The sequence below is a fragment of the Heteronotia binoei genome, chromosome 8, assembly GCF_032191835.1.
Source record: "Heteronotia binoei isolate CCM8104 ecotype False Entrance Well chromosome 8, APGP_CSIRO_Hbin_v1, whole genome shotgun sequence".
Lineage (NCBI taxonomy): Eukaryota > Metazoa > Chordata > Lepidosauria > Squamata > Gekkonidae > Heteronotia > Heteronotia binoei.
This window is the reverse complement of record NC_083230.1, coordinates 1,306,150-1,324,311: the sequence shown is the minus strand read 5'-3', so window position 1 is coordinate 1,324,311 and position 18,162 is coordinate 1,306,150. Positions and strand designations below refer to the sequence as shown.

General features: G+C 45.6%; 1 protein-coding gene across 5 annotated transcripts in view; it reads right to left on the bottom strand.

Annotated features, from left to right (window-relative positions):
• CACNA2D1 (calcium voltage-gated channel auxiliary subunit alpha2delta 1) overlaps window positions 1–18,162 on the bottom strand; it is a 1,217,365-nt gene that overhangs the window by 123,868 nt on the left and 1,075,335 nt on the right. The window lies entirely within an intron of this gene.

Below are 18,162 nucleotides of genomic sequence, written 5' to 3'. Positions count from 1 at the left end.
CTATGGGGAGGGATTTATAATTAATTCTAGCCATTAGATTTAAATTATGTATCTGACCAATCACATATAAGGGAATTGGGAGGGGGGGTAGGTTTCTTTGGGTTAATTCGAATATTGGGACCTAGTAGGACGGTGTGATTTGAAGAGTGTTGTGACTACTGTGCATCAGTGTTGGCCAGAACAGCGGTAACCACCAGTGGGATATGGCTGGTCTAAGGATTCCAGTGCTCCTGGGGAGGGGGAGGTATGGCGGTGGGAGCAGACAATATAAGGGAGGGAGACCGAGACAGGTCAGTGCTCGCTCTCCCTCCAATCTGTGTCCCATCCCAATGGTGACAGGGAGTAGGGCCAGGAAGAATAACTCGCCTCCGTCATTGGTGTTATGCAATGCCAGGTCCATTAATAATAAGACCTCTGTCCTTCGAGAGTTCCTAATCGAACAGGACACGGACCTGGCATGCGTGACCGAAACCTGGGTCCGAGAGGGAGATACACTAGCCCTCTCGCAAACAGCCCCACCAGGTTATTCGGTCTTTCACCAATCACGGACTAGTGGGCGGGGGGGAGGAGTGGCATTATTTATACGTGAGGCTTACTCCCTCAGGGCGCTCCCGACCCCAAAGATTGAAGGCATTGAATGTGCTGGCTTGGCATTGGAGGCTGGAGAGGGATTGGCGATCTGGCTGGTATACCGTACGCCTAATGCACCAGCTGGTGCCTTACCGTCCCTACTCGAGGCGGCGACGGGCTGGGCATTGGAGCACCCAAGGCTGGTGATCCTGGGTGACTTCAATGTCCATGCCGATGACCCGGCCTCTAGTCAGGCGACAGTCCTGGTGTCATCCATGGCAACACTAGGACTCTCTCAGTTTGTTGCAGTCCCCACCCACCAGGCCGGTCACATGCTAAACCTGGTCTTTGCAGCCGGGGTTACGGTGGACGATATAACCACTGAAGTGGTGCCGTGGTCGGACCACCTTGCCCTTAGGGCTCGTATAGATATGCCACCCCAAACCTGTTTAGGCGACGAGCCTATTATGGCTCGCCCGCAGAGCCAGATGGACCTGGAACGGTTCCAATTGGCTCTGCGGGATCCCTGGCCCTCTAGCGATTCCCTCAATGGCCTGGTTGAGACATGGAACGCTCAACTATCCAGGGCCATTGACAAGATCGCACCTCGACGCCCTCTACGGCCTTGGAGTAGGCTGGCTCCGTGGTACACCCCGGAGCTGCGCCAGCTGAAACAAGGCCTCAGACGGCTAGAGAGGCAATGACGACGCACCCGTGACAAAGTGACTAGAACATCTTATAGGACGTTTATGAGGTCCTACGAGATGGCAGTCAAGGCAACCAAGATTGCGTCTGCAAACTCGCGCCCGGCACAATTGTTTAAGATAATTTGGAATCTTACTACATTGCCACAAGGCAAGCCAAATGTTAAGGAATTGGAAATAGGCTGTGAGGCATTTGCGAAATTTTTTACCGACAAGGTCCAATCACTCCACCATGACTGCCCGGCCATATTAGATACAGTGAGCGAACTCGAGGCTCCGTGCATGTCTTCTAATTCGACCCTGGACTGCTTTGACCCACTCAGCTTGGAGGAGGTTGATAGAATCCTGGTAACTGCATGCCCTACTACATGCGATCTGGACCCATGCCCCTCCTGGTTAATTAAGGCCTGCCGGGAGGAGTTAGGATGTCCTATACAGGACATCATAAATAGATCTCTTTCAGAGGGCCATTTTCCAACGCCCCTGAATGAGGCAGTGGTCTGCCCTCTCCTGAAAAAGGCTACATCAGATCCGGCCGTATTGGCTCATTACCGGCCGGTATCAAATTTGCCCTTTTTGGGCAAAATTATCGAGAGGGCTGTGGCGTTGCAGTTGCAGGGTTTTCTGGATGACACTTCCACCTTGGATCCATATCAGTCCGGCTTCTACCCGGGCCATGGGGTGGAGACGGTGTTGGTCGCCCTCATGGATGATCTCCGGCAACATCTGGATCGAGGCGGTATTGCTGTTGCTAGACCTATCGGCTGCGTTCGATATGGTCGACCATCAGCTGCTGACCCACCGTCTCGCCGACGCAGGAATTCGGGGGCTAGCCTTACAGTGGCTCTCCTCCTTCCTTGAAGGTCGGGGACAAAGGGTGGCGGTTGGAGGAGAGATGTCCCAGAGACACCTACTTAATTGTCGGGTGCCTCAGGGGGCAGTTCTCTCCCCAATGTTGTTTAATATCTTTATGCGCCCCCTTGCCCAGATTGCCCGGAGACATGGGCTGGGTTGCCATCAGTACACTGATGACACCCAGCTCTATCTATTGATGGGCGGCCGGACCGCCGACACCCCTATAAACTTGGACCAGGCGCTGCAGGCCGTGGCAGACCGGATCAGGCTGAGTGGGCTGAAGCTGAACCCAGCTGAACCTTTGCGTGGATCACTGCAGGCTAGGAGGGGAGATCCCCCTACCGGCCTTTGACGGTGCGTCACTGATACCAGTGCGCAGGGTCAAAAGCCTGGGAGTGCTACTGGAGTCCTCCCTGACAATGGAGGCACAGATAGCTGCCACTGAGAAATCCGCCTTCTTCCATCTTAGAAGGGCGAGACAGCTGGCCCCCTTCCTAGAATGTAGCGACCTAGCAACAGTGATCCATGCAATGGTCACCTCGAGACTAGACTACTGTAATGCCCTCTACATGGGGCTGCCCTTGTGCCGAACTCGGAAATTGCAGCTAGTGCAGAATGCGGCGGCCAGGCTGCTACTGGGACTGCCTTGGTGGGAACACGTGCGGCCCGGGCTGAAGGAGCTGCACTGGCTTCCAATTATATTCCGAGTTCGCTACAATGTGCTGGTTATTACCTTTAAAGCCCTATATGGCCAAGGCCCTGTCTACCTTAGGGACCGCCTCTCCCCACATGTTCCCCAGAGAGCACTAAGATCTAGTTTCCATGGCCTTTTAAGGATCCCTGGACCAAAGGAGGCCAAACTGAAAGTAACAAGAGAGCAGGCCTTCTCCGTAATGGCCCCCCACTGGTGGAATCAATTACCGGAGGAAGTGCGAGCCCTGCGGGACTTTAGTCAGTTCTGCGGGGCTTGCAAAACTACCCTCTTTATGCAAGCATATAAGGAGTCCTGAAGATACCTTGCCATCGAAAAATATCTACTGAATAGCACCTTAATTTATGGTAGTCTTAACTTTTATGTAGTTTTAACCTTATGTAACTGCTTTTAAATGTATGTATCAATTGTATTTTAAAATTGTCTTATGTAAATAATGGGAAACCATGTATTGTTAGCCGCCCTGAGCCTGCTTCGGCGGGGAGGGCGGGATAAAATTAAAGTTTATTATTATTATTATTATTATTATTATTATTACTGTTGCAGAATGGTTGCCAGATTTTTTTTTTATTTTCCTTTTTCACACAGCACAGACATTTGAAATGTGAGCACTGTGGGTTTGTGTATCAAAACAATCAGTTGGTGAACTTCTGCCACATTCTGATCAGTCACAAGAACTTGCAAAATGTGTTTTGTTTTACTTTGTTTAATATTTTGTTATTGAATTGCATTTCACAGGACCATTTACTAGCTGTTCATAGGTGGGTGGATCCAAAGGTCATTTTCCACTGGCACTGTAGGCGTAGCTGAGTTAGTCTATTGTAGAAAAATAATACAGTATTTATTGCAGCATGAGTTTTTGTGAGTCAAAGCATACTTCTGAGAGCCAGCTGTGGTATAGTAGTTAAGACTGGAAGACTGTAATGTAGAGAACGGAGTTTGATTTCTCACTCCTCCACATGAAGCCAGCTGCGTGACCTTGGGTCAGTCACAGTTCTCTCAGAGCTCTCACAGCCCCACCTACCTCCCAGGGAGTCTATTGTGGGGAGAGGAAGGGAAGCTGATTGTAAGCTGCTCTGAGATTCCTTCAGGTAGTGAAGAATGGGGTATTAAAAATAGGTTGCTTACCTGTAACTGATGATCTTCAAGTGGTCATCTGTGCATTCATACTTTAGGGATTATGGAACCTGTGCTGACTTTGATGGTGTCATTCAAGCTCCAACACGATTTTTGCATCCCATCTCTGAGCATGCCTGGGAACTCCTTTGTTCATGCCCAGGGGAGGATGCTAGGATCCTGCCAGTTCATTTTGACTACTGAGCAATCCAGAGATAAAGTTAACTAGGCTGACAGCAGCTGGGAAGGGTGTGTGTGTGTGAATGCACAGATGAACACTCAAAGATCATCAGTTACACATAGGCAACCTGTTTATCTTCTTTGTGGTCTCTGTGCTTCACACCTTAGGGAAAGTAGCAAGCAAAGTTTTACCTGGAGATGTTGGCAGATGTTAATTGCAGAACAACTAGAGAACTGAATATCTGACTACCACCCTGTGTTGCTCCCAGACACTAAGCATGTAGTGCTTCACAAACATGTTCAGCATAAAGAGCTGATTAAAGGGCTGGAACACTTTCTCTATGAAGAAAGGCTGAAACGCTTGGGACTCTTTAGCTTGGAGAAACGTCGACTGCAGGGTGACATGATAGAGTTTTACAAGATAATGCATGGGATGGAGAAAGTAGAGAAAGAAGTACTTTTCTCCCTTTGTCACAATACAAGAACTCGTGGGCATTCGATGAAATTGCTGAGCAGACAGGTTAAAACGGATAAAAGGAAGTACTTCTTCACCCAAAGGGTGATTAACACGTGGAATTCACTGCCACAGGAGGTGGTGGCGGTCACAAGCATAGCCACCTTCAAGAGGGGTTTAGATAAAAATATGGAGCAGAGGTCCATCAGTGGCTATTAGCCACAGTGTGTGTGTATATATAAAAATTTTTGCCACTGTGTGACACAGAATGTTGGACTGGATGGGCCATTGGCCTGATCCAACATGGCTTCTCTTATGTTCTTACGTTCTTAGCATAGCCCAGGTAGCCACTTGGAAGATCTTATGCAAAGAAATACCTTCGATATCAGTTTTTGTGTCCTTGGTGAGGCAAGCTGATCAAAGCCAAATGTGTTGTCTTAAGGCGACTGCCAAAGTCAACAGTTTTGCAAAGGTTTCAAGTTTATGATTTGTGGAGTTAACTTCTTGTTTCGTTACCACCATACCTTATTTCTGAATCTTCAGGAGTTTGGTTTTAGTGTCCTCTGGTAGGGTGGCAATGGCATATGACAGTTGTTCCCACAGGGCATACTGTTACTGGCTGAAACATGCTAAGTAATTAGGATTCTTGATATCTAAGGCAGTTGTCAAGTAGATCTTCCTGCATCCAGACTTTTCCCCCTCTTTGTCAATGTGGGTGGTAGAGGTATGCTTGCCCTTCAAAGAAAATGTTACTGCAAGTGAATTGGGTTTGGAGTGGCAGAACAAGAGCTCAGCTTCCTGTTCCTGCATCATGGACATATGATCAAGGTACCATGAAGACAGAGTTGCTGAGGCTGGTTTATCCTACAGTGGCTTGGCTGCTTGCAGGAGCACGTTGGTCAGAGGTAGAGCCATAGCCATGGATGTATCCTTCTGGACGATGCCAAACACAAGATCAGACACTTCAGGTTGAAGCTGGATGATGAAGAGACCTAGAATTGATGCCATACATTTAATAAGATCCCTGTATGATTTGAAGTCTTCTAGTGTAGAAATTGGAAGATCCTCTCCAATTGGGGTTGGAGGAGCAGGTTCTCCCTGTGTAGAGTTAAAAGGTTTGGAGCCCAATTCTGGATCAGATGAACCGGGAGTGTCATCTGGTTCCAAACATCCTGACACTGACAGGGAAGGTCTTGGAGATAGTAGCTTCAGAATCAGAGTCAATGGTTTATCAGAGGCTTTACTCTTCTTGGGATGAGGTGTAGGGTCCCTTGGGTGGTGACAGGAGAGGGTCAAGCATTGATCCCAGTATGGTCTGGGAGGGAGCCAGAGGAAACTTGGTGGGTAGGGGTCATACAAGTATTGCTATTGCCTCAGATCCCATAACATGGGTCTGGGTGGAGATGGCCATCTGTAAGTAAAGTCAGGTGCAGATGGATACTGTGGTCAGTATGGATCAGGCCTCAGAGTTGGAGGTGGATCCCATGGGCAAGATGGAGCAGGTATGCCTGGAGGATCACGCTTAGGCATGCTGGCTCTACTAGTTGATGTTGAATCAGAATTAGGAGTGCATTATGTACAGGGGTGGAATTCTAACAGGAGCTCCTTTGCATATTAGGCCACACACCCTTAATGTAGCCAATCCTCCAAGAGCTTACAAAAAACAGCCTTGTAAGCTCTTGGAGAATTGGCTACATCAGGGGTTTGTGGCCTAATATGCAAAGGAGCTCCTGCTAGAATTCCACACCTGACTATGTAAAGTCAATGTTGTTACCGCTGTTCACAGTATCAGAAGGATGTTCTCATATCAGGGAGCTCACCTGATAGACCAGTGATTGTAGCATCTTCAGCAGCACTGATGTGGAGAAAGTAGGGTATGGTAAAGAGGTAGAATGCGATGTTGGAAGGATGACCAAGCTGTGCAAAGGGCTCTTTTGTTGTTTCTTTTGTGGTGCAAAGACTTATCGTGACTTTAGTACTGATTTTTCTCCTCCTGCTCTTTTTTACAGGGGAAGTGAAGGAAGACTGGGAGGTGGAGACCAATTTCTTCAATGCCAATGAAGCAACCTCAATAACCATCAATGTTGAAGCTGATGGGGTCTGCTTTGATGGCACAGCATGTTGAGAAGAGGCTACCACTGAAGACATAGTGTCTCCAGTACTGGCTGACGTTCCCATCATAGGTTGGAAGGTTAAGGCTGAGGTAAGAGGAGCTGTCTGAAGCCTCGCCACCGTGTTTTTTCTAGTCTGGTTGCCAAATTTTAGGCAGTGAGGGTGTCAGTCCAGTGGGCTTCCCCCAAACAAAGAAGGCACAGAGTATCCATCTGATGAGGAATGTTTGCTCCCACAATGGGAACATTTAAAACAGCCTCACATAAGCCAGTGGGCCAAATAAATGGTGGGGGGGTCAACTTGGTAGTCTGTTACTAACTATACTAAAACTAACTACTGAGACTAATAACTACAGAACGATAAAATGATATGTTCCCCAGAGAGCACTGAGATCCAGCTCTCAAAATCTTTTAACAATCCCTGGGCCAAGAGAGGCTAGATTGAAGACAACCAGGGAGCAAGCCTTCTCAGCAATGGCCCCTCGATGGTGGAATCAACTTCCAGAGATGGTGCAAGCCCTGCGAGACCTGAACCAATTCCGCGGGGCTTGCAAAACATTTCTTTTTCAGCTTGCTTTTAAGACAGAACCTGGCTAAACTGATTTGTAGCCATCTAGCCATCTTATGTATGATTATGACGTATAGTATTTATAGCACCTATTTTATCTATTTTTAACTAATTTATTTATGTAATTGATTGTATTTAAAATTGTTGTTTATATTGTTTTATTGAATCATGGAATTCCATGTCTGTGAGCCGCCCTGAGCCCGCCTTTGGCGGGGGAGGGAGGGATACAAAAATAAAGTAGTTGTTATTATTATTATTATTATTATTATTATTATTATTATTATTATTATTATTATTATTATTATTATTACTACTATTACTATTATTATTATTATTATTATTATTATTATTATTATAAAAAGCGGGGTGGGATTTAGGAGCGAAGAAGGAAAAGAGAAAACACTGACCGGAGCCTCAGGAAATGTCCTGTCATGTGTGTGGTCAAACTGGTGAGACCTTAGTGTCCTCCTCTGGGCATGCATGGTGGAGTTTCTGAGCATGTTTAGAGGTGGGATGCAAAAATCCTTGTAATGGAGTTTGGATGTCACCATTGGAGTTTGTGCAGGCAGCAGGACCGGATCTATGTGTTTTTTGAGGGGGGCAAAATTAAAATGACCTTATGGGTCATTCTGTCTTACAGTCCCATAGAATACAATGAACTCCATACCCAATTTGGCGCCCCCCCTCCGTCGGCACCCGGGGCAAGCACCCCCCTCTGCCCCCCCCCCTAGATCTGGCCCTGGCAGGCAGTGTAATCCCTAAGGTGTGAAACACAGAGACCACAAAGAAGATCAAATTACAACAACAACCAAAAGGATTGAAGAGTAGGCAGAATGGCACTGTATGTGAGGACGGGTTTGTTTATCAAGAAATACTGGAGGAGGAGAGTGGCAGTCCAGTGGAAAGTAGCTGTGTGTGGATAAGGGAAGGAAGGACAAACAGTATTGTGGGTGGAGTCTGCTACAGACCTGACCAGGATGAGAAGGGGAATGCTGCCCTCCTTGAACACCTTGACAGGGTATCCAAACAACATGACCTGGCAGTTATGGGTGACTTCAACTTTCCTGATATGTGCTGGGAGACAAACTCAGCAAAGTCATGCACATTCCTGACCTGTCTGGCTGACAACATCCTTCATCAAATAGTGGAGGAAGTTACAAGGGGCTCAGCCATACTTGGGTTAATACTGACCAACAGGCAAGAGATGGTAGATGAGGTGAAGGTGGTGGGGACCTTACGGAGAAGTGACCATGTCCTGCTAGAATTCCTTTTGCTGGGAGGCACAGGGCCAGAGCTAGGCTTTTTGGCACCCTAGGTGAGACTGTGTGCTAGTGCCCCCAAAACAATTTTTAAAAACAGAAAAAATGTAGGAAAAATGAAGAACACCAAACTTGAAACTTTTTAATTTTTAATTTACTGTTTTTAATTTTAAATTAATTTTTTTTAAAAAAAAATTGTGAGAGTAATACAACATCATCACCCACAATTCAGAAATGCAACCAAAGAAATTCTATAGTAGTAGCAGCGGCAGCAGTGCAAGAATGGCTGGTTGGCTGGCACAAAGACAGCAAAGCTAGGGATGTCAGCCTCCAGGAGAGATCTGGAGATCCCCTGGAGTTGCTACACTATGCAGTTGGGAAAACAACACTATGGCCACAATACTAAATTTTCAACATCAGATACAAAAAGCATTAGAAAAAGCCAATGAGAGAAGATGGTCCTTCTGTTCTCCTGCATGTTCAGCATAAAAATATTTTAAATGAACATTATCTTCCTCCATATGCTCAAAACCACATATATGAATACACAAGACTCTTTCCATTGCTAGTCTCTCGCCCTTTAAAATAAATCAGCATCCTCCTTCACATTTCTTCACTGCAGCACTATTGGGTCGGGTTGCCAGCCTCCAGGTGGGGCCTGGAGATCAGTTCCCTGGAGAAAATGGCCAAAAGCTGCTTGTCCCTAGAATAGAGAGTGGTGGGCAATAACCAACACTTTGAAATGTACTTGGTAGCCAATTGTTAGCCAGAGTTCAGCATTTTAAACTTGTAAGATACAGTCAGTAAACTTATAGCAACCCTATAGGGTTTTCAAAGGCAAGAGACGAACATAGGTTGTTTTAACTGTTGCAACACCTAAAAGTCGAGACTCAACACATCCTTTAAGAAAAGAATACTGAGAAACTCTTTATTCTTACATGCCTTTTAAGCCCTGAAACCAAAATAAAGACTATTCTCCAGTAGACAAAAAAGAACCTAGCTAGAACTGCTACCAGCTGGATCCATAAGAATTTGAACAAATGTTCCAGCTTGCAAAGCTTGCTTGTTGTTGTTAACATCCAAAGGGGAATTTGTGCTGAGGCATGCAAAACAAATGTGTGCCCCCCCTGCTCCTCCCTTAAATGGCAATCCTACTAACCCACCTTCGGCGGTGGCAGCGAAGAGCGAGCTTGTGTCCCATGCCACTTCCAGAGGCTCCAGGTGGCCGGGCCAAAGAGAGGGGGAGCTAGCCAGCCAGAGAACAAGCTGCAGAGGCTCCTCTGGCAACAAGAGCTGCTTCCATGCAGCATTGGCCTGCTCTGCGCCATCTTCTAATCACCACCCAGGAATCAAGGAAGTCAATGCTGGAACTCAGACTCACTGGTGAAGTGGGCTGGGGGCTGGGCTTGTAGTGTCTGGTCCGGAAGGAGGAAGGGTGGCTTTGCAGGCAGGCAGGGGGCGGGTGGCAGTGGGTGGCATGCTTGGAGGCTGGTGGGAGGCATCCTGGCCTGCTCAATTAGCCCGGGAGCAAGTGCATGAGAGGGAAGGTGCCCTGAGCCTGGCAGGAAAGAGGGAGGCTTTGCAGGCAGGCAGGGGCTGGCAGCGAAGGGCGGCATGCTCGGAAGCTGGAGGATGAGGCAGCAGTCATGGCTCTCACTCGGGAGCCTTCCGCATTGGGGGTAGGAGGGCGAGGGGGCACCCTAGGCAGTCATCTACCTGGCTTACTTCTATGCACCAGTCTTGATAGAAGAAGAAGAAGATATTGGATTTATATCCCGCCCTCCACTCTGAAGAGTCTCTGAGTGGCTCACAATCTCCTTTACCTTCCTCTCCCACAACAGACACCCTGTGAGGTGGGTGGGGCTGGAGAGGGCTCTCCCAGCAGCTGCCCTGTCAAGGACAACCTCTGCCAGAGCTATGGCTGACCCAAGGCCATGCTAGCAGGTGCAAATGGAGGAGTGGGGAATCAAACTCGGTTCTCCCAGATAAGAGTCCGCACACTTAACCACTACACCAAACTGGCTTTCCAAGATGATTGTAGATTTATACCTTCACCCTTCTCTCTGAATCAGAGACTCAGAGCGGCTCACAATCTTCTGTATCTTCTCCCCCCACAAGAGACACCCTGTGAGGTGGGTGGGGCTGAGAGAGTTCTCACAGAAGCTGCCCTTTCAAGGACAACTCCTGTGATAGCTATGGCTGACCCAAGGCCATTCCAGCAGCTGCAAGTGGAGGAGTGGGGAATCAAACCCGGTTCTCCCAGATAAGAGTCTGCACACTTAACCACTACACCAAATTGTCTCTTAAGAAAGTAGGGGATCAAGAAAGTTCATAGCCACACATGTATGTGGGATAGGGTGGGGTATAAGTCAAATTAAATTAAATTTCAATAGGACAGACTAATAAACTCAAAGACTTGATGAGAATCATTCTGTGGGCAAGGCTGCTGGAAGGGAAAGGAGCAAGAGAGGGGTGGGTTATTCTAAAACAAGAACTCTTGCAAGCTCACTAATCCAACAAGAAGGAATCGATAGGGGATCCAAAAAGCCAATGTGTAGGAAAAGAGAACTCCATGCTGTGTTAAGGGAGAAAAAGGAAATTTTCAAGAAATGGAGGCAAGGACATACTTCTAAAAAAGAGTATCTGCAGATTACAAGGCACCTTAGGTCAGCCATTAGAGAGGCCAAAGCTCATGGTGAGCTAACGCTAGCCAGGGAGGTTCATAAGATAAAACTTAACATAAAAGAGGCATTGGGCTCACTGCTGGATGAAAAAAGAGAAACTCTGATAGTGGATGGAAAGCAAAAAAGGTTAATGCCTATTTTACCTCAGTTTGTCCCCAGAAAAAGGGTATAGGCTCATGTGGAGATGGCAGTAGGCAAGGCATGGCATCTGGGCTGCTGGTTGACATGGACACAGTAGCTGAGAAGCATCTGGCTGTACTGAATAAGTGCAAATCCCCTGGACCAGAAGGTGTGCACCCAAGAGCGTTCAAAGAACTTTCTAGAAAGCTTGCAGAGTCTTTGACCATTATGTTCCAGACTTCTTGGTGGATGGGAGACGTGACAGAAGACTAGAGGAGGGCAGATGTTATCCCGATTTTCAAAAAAGGGAGGAGGGATAACCCAGGAAACTATTGGCCAGTTAGTCTGACCTTTGTCCCAGGGAACATACTGAAGCAGATTTTAAAGATATCAGTCTGCAAACACCTAAAGGACAACACGGTGATCCAGTGAAATCAGCACAGATTTGTCCCCAACAAATCCTGCCAGACCAACTTTATTCCCTTCTTTGACCAAGTGATGAGCTGACTGGATCGAAGGGAATGCTGTTGATGCTGTTTACCTGGATTTCAGTAAAGCTTTTGACAGGGTTCCCTATGATGTTCTGATGGGTAAACAAGAGGACTATGGACTGGACTCTAGGATAGTTAGGTGGATAGGGAACTGATTGGAGAACTGCACTTCATCTGAATGGAGGGAGGTGTCCAGTGGGATGCCACAGGGCTTGGTTCTGGGCCCAGTTCATTTCAATATTTTTTTCAGTGATCTGGATGAGAGTGTGGAGAGGCTACTCATTAAATTTGCAGATGCCACAAAATTGGGAGGCAGAAAAAGAAGAAGATATTGGATTTATATTCTGCCTTCCACCCTGAATCTCAGAGTGGCTCAGAATCTCATTTATCTTCCTCCCCCACAACAGAAAGCACCATGCTTTGTTACAGATCATATTGTATATGTTTTCTATGGTTTATACATTGTTGTTACTGAATATCATGTACCTTTAAGCATACCATTTTATTTATATTTTGTTTGTTCCCAGTGAGAGGCTTTTTCTGTCTTCTGCACCTTGGTGACTCCTGGGGCCCTTTTTAAATCTCTGGTTCTATCAAACTGGGAGGAGCAGTGAGCACATCAGAAGATAGAGACAGAATTCAATGAGGCCTGAACACGCTGGAAAAGTGGGCAGAAGTGAAGATCCCCGCAGTCGACGTTTCCCCAAGCGTTTCAACCTTTCTTCATAGGGAAAGTGTTCCAGCCCTTTAATCATTCTAGTTGCCCTTTTCTGGACTTTCTCCAATGCTATAATATCCTTTTTGAGGTGCGGCAACCAGAACTGCACACAGTACTCCAAATGAGACCGCACCATCGATTTATACAGGGGCATTATGATAGTTAGGTTGCTCTAACACAACCAATTCAACCAAATGTCTCCTTACCTCTCCCTTATGGCCCTTTCTGTGGCTTTCTCATAACTGTTAAAGTACTACTATCTACTGTTTTAGGAGCTTTCTTTTCTTTCCAGTCCCCCCTCCCCCGCCCGCCCGCCCGCCAAACACGTTACATTAAGTAGCTCTCATAAGAATCTCAGTCTCTTTAAGGAAGTCATGCTTCACGATGACATCTGTCTTCTTTCGATGAGATTTTAGACTTTAAGTGTGCTATGCCAGTTTTAAATATGTTCCTTTTCAGGCGAGTCCGACAGCGATAACTTTCCTTTTGCTGATTTTCTGCTTGGATCTGAGGCTTTTTACAGTTTCAGTGCATGTAAAAGTCCAGTCCCAGAGTCTTAGTCCATAGCAAAGTACTGCTGCCCATTTCTGTACACCACCAACTTGGCAGGAGTGATTCATCTGTAGGCAATATGTGCTTCTCTTAGTTTTGAGGTGACAAATTGGAGTTTTTTCCTTGTAGACAGAGCTTCCTTAGGTAAATCTGGGGTCATGAAATAGTAGATAGCCCAACTCTCTCGCTTTTTTGAGAATGCTATTCTTTGCCTGACATCCACAAAAGCCACCAGGATATCCCTAGGAAGTTTTCTCTGTGGTATAAGAACACCAATGCGATGCACCTTCAGCAGAATTGGATATGTGTTTTCTTCCATTTGAAGAATTTGTGCCAGCCATACCATCATGTCTTGCAGTAAGATTGCTGCCTCTTCTGGGTTTTCTTGAAAACCTCTGAATTTCAATTGGTGACAGCGGGCTTGGGTTTCAAGTATGATTACTCTCTCTCTTACGTCCTGCGTTTCTTTTGTAGCTGTTGGTTTTCTGTCTGTAGTGTCATTCCTAGAGTCATTGCAGTCTCTCCTTGTGCCTCTTGTCTTTTTTACTTTCATAGTTAAGTCTTACAGTTGGTCTGTTATCGGTTGAATTTTTTCATTGAGAGTGGAATCAAATTTCCACATAATAGAGCTCTCCATGTTCTGTAAAGAGTCTTTCAATATCTTCTGGAGCAGCTTAGGTGTGACTAGTTCATCTTGTTGGTCTTTCTTTTTCCCTGCAGTTTCCAATGCCATTTTCTTTAGCGCCGTGTTTTTCACGCTGCCGCTGGTCTTTCCTGCCTCAGGGCTTACTTGTGTTATCTGCTGCCTGGAGTTGGGTCTTTTGGATGAGTTCTATGGTGTTTTGATTCCCCTGTCTTTTTTTTAGCATTTTAAAGCAGTTTTTTTTTAGATTCAGCGTTGTTCTAGGCGGACAGGGAGGGGTCGGGCTAGGAGCTAAAGCTTTAGGCGTCCACCAATCCACATCCTGCCCCCATGATTGCTGTCTTTGAAGGGCTGTCCCTTAGAGGAAAGAAGGCAGCTGTTCCTGTTGGCAACAGAGGAGAGGACTCACAATAATGGGTTTAAATTAAGAACATAAGAGAAGCCATGTTGGATCAGGCCAATGGCACATCCAGTCCAATACTCTGTGTCACACAGTGGCCAATATATGTGTGTGTGTATATACACACATACACATACACACACACACACACACATATATATATACTGTGGCTAATAGCCACTGATGGACCTCTACTCCATATTTTTATCCAATCCCCTCTTAAAGCTGGCTATGCTTGTAGTTGCCACCACCTCCTGTGGCAGTGGCCACATGTTAATCACCCTTTGGGTGAAGAAGTACTTCCTTTTATCCATTTTAACCTGACTGCTTAGCAATTTCATTGAATGCCCACGAGTTCTTGTATTGTGAAAAGGGAAGAAAAGTATTTCTTTCTCTACTTTCTCCATCCCATGCATAATCTTGTAAACCTCTATCATGTCACCCCGCAGTCGACATTTCTCCAAGCTAAAGAACCCCAAGTGTTTTAACCTTTCTTCATAGGGAAAAAGGTTCCAACCTTTAATCATTCTACTTGCCCTTTTCTGCACTTTTTCCTATGCTATAATATCCTTTTTAAGGTGCGGTGACCAGAATTGTACACAGTATTCCAAATGAGACCGCACCATCGATTTATACAGGGGCATTATGATACTGGCTAATTTGTTTCCAATTCCCTTCCTAATAATTCCCAGCATGGTGTTGGCCTGAGAAGGTTGAGAAGGTTGTTGTTGTTTACCATTCAGTCGTGTCCAACTCTAGGCAATTCTATGGGCCAACTCTCTCCATATTTTTTGATCATGTACTGTTTCCTTGAGTTGTTCTATGGTCAGGCTGTTGTCAACTTTTCTGGTGTCTAGCCACCATGTTCTTTGGAGCCCTAGTTTCTTTTTGCCACTAACCAATCCAAGCATAATTGCTTCTTTAGGGAGTTCTTCCGCATTACATGGCCAAAATAAGTCAGTCACAGTTCTGTGATTTTTGCTTTCAATGGCATGACTGGTTTTATGCACTCCAATACTTGCTTGTCACCTTTGCTGTCCAGGAAATGCACAGGAGCCTTCTCCAGCATCATAGCAGAAATGAGTCAATTTTCCTCCTGTCTTGCCTACATGGTCCAGCTTCTGCAGCCATAGGTTGCTACGGCAAACACAATAGCACTGACGAATCTGTGTTTTGTTGCTAGGCTGATGTCCTTGCTCTTCCAGATTCGATTATTGCTCATCATTGCTATGTAAACCAGTGTGATTTGACATTTTATCTCTGGTCTGCACTCACCATTTTGGTTGATCAGTGACCCTAAGAAAGTAAATTCTTCCACAGATTAAATTTCTTCATCATCAGCTGTTATTATGATGCTTCTGTTCTTCTCAGTGGTCATGCTCTTGGTCCTGTTGATGTTTAGGAAGAGACCAAACCTCACTTTCTTCTTTGATTTTCTAGATCAGATATTCCAGGCCTTCTTTAGTTTCCAAGAGAAGGGTTGTGTCATCAGCATATCGAGGATTGTTGATATTACTCCCTCCAGTCTTTACCCCAATTTTTGACTCTTCCAGCTCTAACTTCCTCATGATTGTTTCAGCATGCATGTTGAAAAGGAAAGGTGAAAGAATGCAACCTTGTTGTACTCATTTCTTTGTTTTGAACCAATCAGTATCTCCACATGGTATTTGCACAGCAACTTCCTGGTTTGTGGACAATGATTGTATCAACCAGATGCGCTGGCACCCCACAAATCTTGTAGGTCCCTCCACAGATTGTCATGATTGTCAGTTGAAGTCTTTCATGTAATTGATGAAACTTAAGTAGATAATCTTTTGATATTCATGACATTTCTCCATGATCCTGCACAGATTTGCTACATGGTCATGAGTGCCAAGCCTCCATTGGAAGCCAACTTGGACATTTGGTAATTCCCTTTCAGTGGCTGGTGTCAGGTGTTGTTTTACAATTTTAAGCAGAATTTTGCTAATGTGAGGGATATGAGTGACTGTGTGATAACGAGCAGTACCTGAAGTCTCCCTTTTTTGGTAGTGGAATAAACACTGAGCATTTCCAGTCCCTTGGGCATGTACTGGTTTCCCAAATTTTCTGACACAGGACTCTGATTATTGTGGGTGGTACAAGCCTCAGCAATTCTGTGGGGATTATGTCAACACCTGGAGCCTTGTTGTTTGGTAGCTGGCTCATTGCCCACATGATCTCTTCCTCAAGGATGGCTGTTTTTCCCCTCAACTTCCCTTTCTTGGCATCCTGAGGCTGGGCTTCTTTGCTACCAGTGTACAGCTCTTCTTTGTATTCTTGCCATCTTGTTGGTTGGCTGTTCTTTCCCTTGCTCGCTTTTGATGGTGCCTTTACAAATAGTAAATGGTGTTCAAATCTTTTTTTACTTGCATAGATGCATGCTTGGTGTGGCCCTTCATGCAGTTCTTTTCTAGCTGTTAGCAATGCTTGTCCCAGTGTTCTCTAAAAATCTGCATTCAGTCTTCTTGCTTCTTCTCATTTTCCTGCTGCTTTGGTGACATTTATTTATTTATTTATTTATTTATTTATTTATTTATTTGTTTGTTTGTTTCGATTTATATCCCGCCCTACCCCACCGAAGCGGGCTCAGGGTGGCTCACAACACAAAATTCTAACAATAAATCAAAATTTAAAATACATTAATAATTTACACAATAAAATAAACACAGTTCATCAGCGTTATCCTATAGTCTTCCTTAAAATTCAAATATTCAGATGCCGGTCAGTTGTATGCCATCTGGAAGAGGACTGTCTTACAGGCCCTGTGGAACTGCCCAAGGTTCTGCAGGGCCCTCACCTCTTCCGGCAGCTGGTTCCACCAGCAGAGAGCTGTAATCGAAAAAGCTCTGTCCCTAGTTGACTTTAGACGGGGCTCCTTTGGCCCGGGGATTGTAAGGAGGTTCTGAGAACCCGATCTCAGTACTCTCTGGGGAACATAAGGGGAGAGATGGTCCCTAAAGTAAGCAGGTCCTTTGCTCTGCTATTTGTATGGTTCTGTCTGAGAGCCACATGCACTTTTTCCCTGGCTTCTTGTATGGCATATATTAGGGAGGGGGGGAGAAATTTATAGTAAGAATTGTTCAACAATGCAATTAGCTACTAAGGGAGGTAGTGAGCTCCCCTTCACTTGCAGTCTTTAAGCAGTGGCTGGACAAACACATGTTGGGGATGCTCTAGGCTGATCCTGCATTGAGCAGGGGGTTGGACTAGATAGCTTATATGGCCCCTTCCAACTCTATGATTCCATGATTCTTCATATGTAATGAAATTACATGTAATTCCATGGCATCTGAAGTGACCTCTACCTCACAAAAACTCATGCTCACAATAACTCATGCTCTGACTCACAAAAGCCCATTGCACTTGAAAGCACCATTGGAGTTCTGTTTTGTATAATCACTTCTACCAGTGGAAGGAGAGTGCTGCTTGCTCATCTTGAGGGACAAAAGACCTCCAAGAACAGTGTGAATGGTGAACAAGAGGGTCTAACCAGCAGGTGAAATTAGTGAATTGTTTTTTGTAGAAAAAGCCCAGCAGGAACTCATTTGCATATTAGGCCACACCCCCTAATGCCAACATTGTTTCACGCAGGGCTTTTTTGTAGGAAAAAACCAACAGGGACTCATTTGCATATTAGGCCACACCCCCTGACAACAAGCCAGCTGGAACTGTGTTCCTACTAAAAAAAAGCCCTGGTGAAAACTGGTCCCCTTCTACCAGTGGAAAACAAGCTTTGGATGCCATCCAAGATGTTTGTCTATGGCTAACTCATACATGTCTAATTAACTGTACAATCTTACTAATCTGAGGAGCATGTGCAGATGTTTTCCCACCCTGGGATTCTCTCCAGGCAAGTCCCTCTCCCTACTTCATTACTGAAGGAAGAAATGAACTGGAGATGTCTGGGTGATTTGAATGTAGGTTTTCTGCCAAAATCTGGGAGATGGGATGGGCATGAACCTGAAAAATTCAATTTGGTTCGAGGTTTGAGGTGGCCCTTGAAT